Consider the following 6,887-nt stretch of genomic DNA (forward strand, 5'->3'; position numbering starts at 1 on the left):
TGTTTCAATAATTTTCTTGTTATTTTGCTATATTGTAATGCATCTCACTATAATGTCCCCTTTTTGACATGACATTCAATAATAAAAATAAAAAGTAAAAATATAAAAAATTAAAATAACATGTAATATAATTATAATTTAATTAAGTTTAGTGAATGATCAAAATGAATGCAATAAAGAGTTATGAGAATTGAAGGATTAAGATATAAAGGAGAGACCATTCTATGAGAAGAGAACATGAAGGAAGCAAACAATCATTTGGAAATAAATTATTATCTCATGAGGCAACAATGAAGGGTGGCGACTCAATTCCTTTTGAAGGGTGACAATTCTTTTATAAATAAATTATAAAGGGAAGATCAATAGAAATTCACCATCAAATGTCATTTCATTCAACTAGATACAAAACCAGAAATCCATTCAAGAATCAATTTATGAAATCATTACACACCAATATATCAAATCAGCATTCATTCAATCATCACTATCAACATTTGTTAAATCATCAATCCTGAATCCATCAAAGTAAACCATTCAATTGTCCACCTATCATCAATTGGGAATCAAATATCAAAATAACCAAACAATCAGACTAGCAAGCAAATGATCAGTCACTTATACAGGAAAATATCAACTATTCGAGTATCAACCATTCTAGCATCCAATCATTTAAATATTTATAATTAAGACATCAATTGGTTAAGCATCCACCCATCAATCCTTCAAGAAATGATAATAAAGAGAAATGAAACAATTGACAATGATCTATCAAATACATCAAGATATCAATTTTGAATTCTAGTTAGTAATTGCAAACTGGACAGGTTCTAGGCCCATAGGGTAGGCTAAGGATTTGAGGCAATATTTATTATACATATTCCACAAAAATTAGCATAATTGGTATAAATACTAGGTTGTTACTGCAGAGCGTAAAAATTGGTGGATTAGGACATTTAGCAATTCCCGATTTGGGTACTCCATTTCAATTTGTTTAAATTGTTTTGTCCAATGTAGGTTGATGCTTTTTAGTTTCAACGTTGAAACCCAAAGTGTCATATTTGGTAGGCATGTTTGTTCTTATAGCCTTAAATTCATTGACTGTGATTTTAAGAAAAGTCTACGATGAGACTTATTTTTCAGATGCATGATGAGAAACGATTTCCACATTGAAAAGTTTTATGAGAATTCCTTGGTTCAACAGCTATGTCTTTTCTAGGGCTTATAGCATCTCTTCTTTTGAGCTTATGCAAGTGACAAAGTATGAGAAGGGTAGACTTTAGCAATGGCTATTTCTTTTTTTATTCTTCCATTGTTTATTATTTTTCTTATCTCATATCTATGTTTATTTTACATTTTTTCATTTCCACATAAATTGTGGCCTGAGGGGCCACACCTTTTTATATTGATTTAAAAAAAAATATCAGACATAAGGGTGCATCTATAGCTAACTACTTAACATCTAGAATCATATTAACAAAAAGGTTCATATTCATTCTAAAACATATAAAATTGTACATCAGCATAGCCACCAGCGCTAGCCTCCGAAAGCAATCTAGAAAATTTCCACTATTCAGAAGGGTGACAAGAATCATAGTCCATCTTGCAAAAATCATTTTCTAGACTAATACACAGGCTTTCTCAAGAGTATAGAGAATAGCCCAAGCTTCCATCTAATTTTTAGAATGAGTACTTAAGGAAGTAGAAAAGAAAAACTTAAACAGGGCTTAAAGTTCCACTACTAGTACCACACATTCCTGTTGGATGTGGATTAATTCTTGAAAACCCATCTATATTGATTTTGAGGAAATCATTTGGGAGGGGAGACACTAACCTAAATGGTTCACTTTCTTGACTTGCTGAACTCTGGGACAAAACCTATTTTTGAAGAAAGAGAAAAGCATTGATCCAAGTGATTAGCAATGTGGAGATCCAAATGAATAGTTGACTGAGATAGCTCTTGTTTTGATAGACCACCCTCTCATGAAATCTCATTGATATTATAATCTTGCACGATCTTATCATAGCAAAGGTGATTATGAAATTTCTGGCCGCTACTACATGGCATCAGTCAAGAAAAGCTAGAAGCCACAAGATTTTGTGTTGCCACACTTTAGGTTGGGATAGGTTAAATGAAATTGGGAGATCTTAAGAGTTCTCTCTCAAATTTTGAAAAGGTTCTGGAGGTTCACCCTGAGAAATGTTAGATCTTGAAAGTTGTAGGCCATATATATGCTCAATAAGGGCAGCGAGAGAAGGCTTTGGAAATTCTAAGAAAGGCAACTCACATAGATCCACGCGATGCTCATTCCTTTATTAAGATGGGTGAGTTATTGATATCATCAGACCCCAGTGCAGCCTTAGATTCTCTTAACACAGAAAAGTCTCTTCTAAAGAAGAGCAAAGAAGATGTACCCATTGAATTGTTAAACAACATTGGGGTTCTTCATTTTGAGAGTGATGAACTAGAGTTGGCTCAGAAAACTTTCATGGAGGCATTAGGAAATGGCGTTTGGGTTGAATTCATCAATAAAAGCCCCAGTATCAATTCTGAAGTTTTTCCTATGTGTTTAAAGGACATGGAATTCTTCCATCGACTAGAAGAAGAAGGTGTTTCACTTGAGTTGCTGTGGGATAAAGTGACAACACTATTTAAATTGAGTTTCTTTTTAAATACTATTTAAATATAATTTAAAATATGAATTTATCCATGAGAAATCCAATGAATAGGTACTCCTGCATCATAGACGGAGATGCTAATGCAAGGTATGATGTTACTAACTTCCCTCTTAGCACCCTAGTCCACCAACTCATACATGAAACCATGGGACAAACAAGAAAAAATGTTGGATTTAAAAGCTCTTTCGATCAGCTATTAGGAGTATGAATGAGGTCTGCATGTCAGATTCGAATGAAGCCCTAAGATTCATTCAAAGTCCCCACACCAATATCGGCATGGAGGCTTCAAGTGAAGCCCCTTGGGACCTTCATTCAAAGATTTGGCTTCATTTGAAGCCCCTGAAATTTAGCTTCCCCATTTTCCATCTGATTTCTTCATTATGTAAAGTGGGAACCATTATTGTGGCCCTACCCAAGAACAAAACTTTATCACCTAATTTTCCTTTTGTTGACTTCATGATCTTTCTACGAAGCAAATAAAATAATAACTAACATTTTCTATGTTTCAAAATTCTATGTTGACTAAAAAAAAAATGCTGAAATAATTTTATTTGACAAATTCCATTAAAAAATTATAACCTTTTTCAACCTAAACTTATATTAGACATTTTATAAGTTACACTAGATTAACATGTTTAAAAGTAACTACACATATCTAAATGTGTGCACTACATAAGTGTGTGATAAAAATATATATGTATATTTCAATCTATCTTGACATATGTTCATAATCACTCGTATGAAAAGGAATGTATTCAAATATTTCAAGCTCATCTTTGTCATTTGGCTCCCCAAAAATGTGCATTCAAGTAAGAAAATATTATAGAAAGTCAAGTATTCAAACTATTTGCTAAATGTTAGAAGAGAACAATAGATTGTTCATTGTTGAATATATAAAATATTTCATATACCACAGAATAACTATTTTATAAATGAAAACTTTCATACATGGGATGAAGCATTCTGGTTGTTTGAAAGTCTATTGGACATTGTGAGCTTGCATAAAAAATATCACAATAGTCCTTGAATGCTTGAATGTTCTTTTTTCACCTATAAGTAGTGGTGAATATAGAAATAATGAGACATTTTATTTAATCTACTATATGGATTTGAAGCAAAAAAAATTATTATAGCAACTCAATGCAAAGGAAAATCAATATATTTAATTTAAAATAGTCTAAATGTGTTCATACAAAAACTATAAATGATTATCCCTATTTAATTGATCTTTATATATTCCTAGTTTTTCAACTAATGACTAGCCAAATGAAGCCCATAAAGACAACAAGACACAATTTATACCCAAATTAGCATTTTAGAATATTATGAGTGAACCATTTTTCTTTCTTTGTAGCCTATTTTATCTTGGAAATAGGATACCAAATCATGTTGTTATCCTTGATTTATAATCTTATCCTAGTTGATATTTTCTAACAGAAAATTCAATAATCTATTTAGATAACTTATCTTTTATAGTATTAACCATTCTCCAATAATACATATTTTTTTTCTAAAAATATCTTTGAACTCAATGGAAAGCTCATGATTCAACTACCTCTTGTCTCCTATTGAGGTATTTTGGGGATGATATAATAAATAATTCATTCCACCCTACATTGGTAATACTTCTTATTTGGTGAATATATCATTTCATCAAAAAGACTCTTTGTGTGGTGAACCTTTAGTATTTTACCTATACAGTAGATAGATCAGAAGCAACAACATATTTAAATAAACTAAATATCTCTAGAAACATATATGTATATATGTAATAATGTAAATCAAATCAATCTGGAATATTTTCAAGATATAAGTTAAATTCTCATGGATCATTTAGAAGTCATATGTCACAAAAATCTTCAAGTGGGTTACAATTTCTTATTTTTGAAAAATAAATCAAATATTGAATAAATTTGAACCTAAGATTTATTTAAAATAATTTTAAGATATATATTCAATAAAAAATTTAAAAAATAAAAGATAATAGAACTATATCATTGAACATAAGAGGAACAAAATTTCATCACTTGATTTTCCTTTTGTTGACTTCAAAATCTTTCTGTGAAACAAATAAAAAACAAACAACATTTTCTATGTTTCAAACTTCTATATTGACTACGAAACATCTTCTCAAATAACTTTATTTGGTGAATTCAATTTAAAAGATTAGAACCATTTTCAACATAAACTTATACTAGATTTTCAACAATTTTCAAACTTCTATTTTGACTACAAAAGATCTCTTCGAATATAGATCATCCATTGTTAAATATGTAAAATATTTCATATACCATACTATTTAATCTTGCCAGGCTATTTGAACAGCTACATGACACTGAAAAAGCAAATATTTTGTACAGGCTAATATTGTTCAAGTTTCCTGATTATGTGGATGCATATCTACGACTTGCAACCATGGCCCAGGCTCAAAATGAGATCCAACTAAGCCTAGAATTGATTGGGGAGGCACTTAAGGTGGATAAAACCTTAGTAAATGTGATTACCATGCTTGGCAACCTGGAATTGAAAATAGATGACTGGCTTAAAGCAAAAGAAACAATTAAAATAGCACAAAATGTATCAGATGGTAAGGATGCTTATGCTGACATTTCTCTTGGAAATTGGAATTATTTTGCAGCTTCACGCAATGAGAAGAAGGATCCAGATGCTGAGGGAATACATCTTGATAAGGCCAGGGAACTATATTGTAAAGTGTTGGCTCAGAGACCTGGAAATGTCTATGCTACAAATGGGGTAGGCATTGTGCTAGCCGAAAGGGGTCACTTTGATATTGCAAAGGAAATTTTCACATAGGTTCAAGAAGCTGCAACAGGAAACATCTTTGTTCAGATGCTTGATGTGTGGGTAAATCTAGCACATGTTTACTCTGCACAAGGACAGTTTGGGCTTGCAGTGAAAATGTATCAAAATTGTTTGATGAAATTCTATTTTGGCACTGACACCCAAATTTTATTATATTTAGCTTGATCACATTATGAAGTAGAACATTGGCAAGATTGTAAAAGAACATTATTAAGAAAAGTACATTTGGCACCCTCAAATTACATGTTACACTTTGATGTTGGTGTTGCCATGCAAAAGTTTTCAACTTCAACACTTCAAAAGCAAAAACGTACTGCTGATGAGGTTTGTCAAGCAGTGTCTGAATTAAAGAATGCACTCCATGTGTTTAGCCAACTGTCAGTAGTACCAAGCCCTCATACACATGGCAGGTTTCAAGGATTAATATAGGCCTCCCACATTGCAACCCTATATGATTGCTTTCACAAGCTGCCATCTTCGTGCATTTTTTCTATATGTATGCTAATTTGATTTAAGGAACTATCAGGCTATGTAATTGTATGATTTGATCATGAGCAAAACTTTGTGGAATAATGAAATATGATACAAGAAACAAGGAATATGCACTATGTTTCAATGAATTTTTTAAAATGTCAAGGTTGATTTTGCAAGATGAGCATCATAGAACTTTACAAAATTATGAAGACAAGGAAAATTTTGTGTTGCTGAACAAGAAAGCATATTTCTAACTGAAGTATTGACATAAAAAGTTTAGTAACTGTCCTAGAAAGTAATCTTGACAAAAGAGAGCATATTCTTAAAGTAGTGGCTTGGTAGAAATCCATTAAAAGTGTCCATTAACAAACACATTACAGCCTAAATATGTCAGTATATGGCAGAGAGTTTTACATGGCATTCCTGGGATAAATAGAATAGTAGTCAAGCCCTATTCAAGAATGAAAAAGCTTGTTATTCTCCAAGGAGAAGACTTCTATCAAGATGAATCATTAAATGTGGAGTGCACTTTGTAACAGACACAAAATATTGCATGAAAGTTGTGAAAGGGGTGCAGAAGATGCTCACTTTTTCCTTGCAGAGTAACAAGTAGTTGGTGTTGTTGTTTCTATTAGTGTGAATTATGCAAAGTAGCCAATTGCCTTTGATAAGAAACTCAGTGTCAATTCAGATGACATCCATTTCAAAGGAAGAAGACCTGATAAAGATAAGGCTCTTCAAGCGTTCAAAATTCTAGAACCCTACACAGTCGAGGGAAGATAGAGTGTGCAGAGTTTCCCCTAATAGTTGAGATCATGAACATAATCCAAATAGGCAGTTCGTGGAAAGTTGCATAGTATGAGTGAAGAATCTAATGAGATGATACACTGCATATCATTAAAAGTGGAAAAAAA

The 6,887-nt window shown here is 32.0% G+C and overlaps 1 pseudogene; it reads left to right on the top strand.

Moving 5' to 3' along the window:
• Positions 1 to 2,318: 2,318 nt before the first annotated feature.
• LOC149571967 (protein CTR9 homolog pseudogene) lies at positions 2,319 to 5,490 on the top strand (annotated as a pseudogene).
• The last annotated feature ends 1,397 nt before the right edge of the window (positions 5,491 to 6,887 follow it).

The sequence above is a fragment of the Cupressus sempervirens genome, chromosome 2 (assembly GCF_028749045.1).
Source record: "Cupressus sempervirens isolate cs-2001-9-10 chromosome 2, ASM2874904v1, whole genome shotgun sequence".
Taxonomy (NCBI): domain Eukaryota; kingdom Viridiplantae; phylum Streptophyta; class Pinopsida; order Cupressales; family Cupressaceae; genus Cupressus; species Cupressus sempervirens.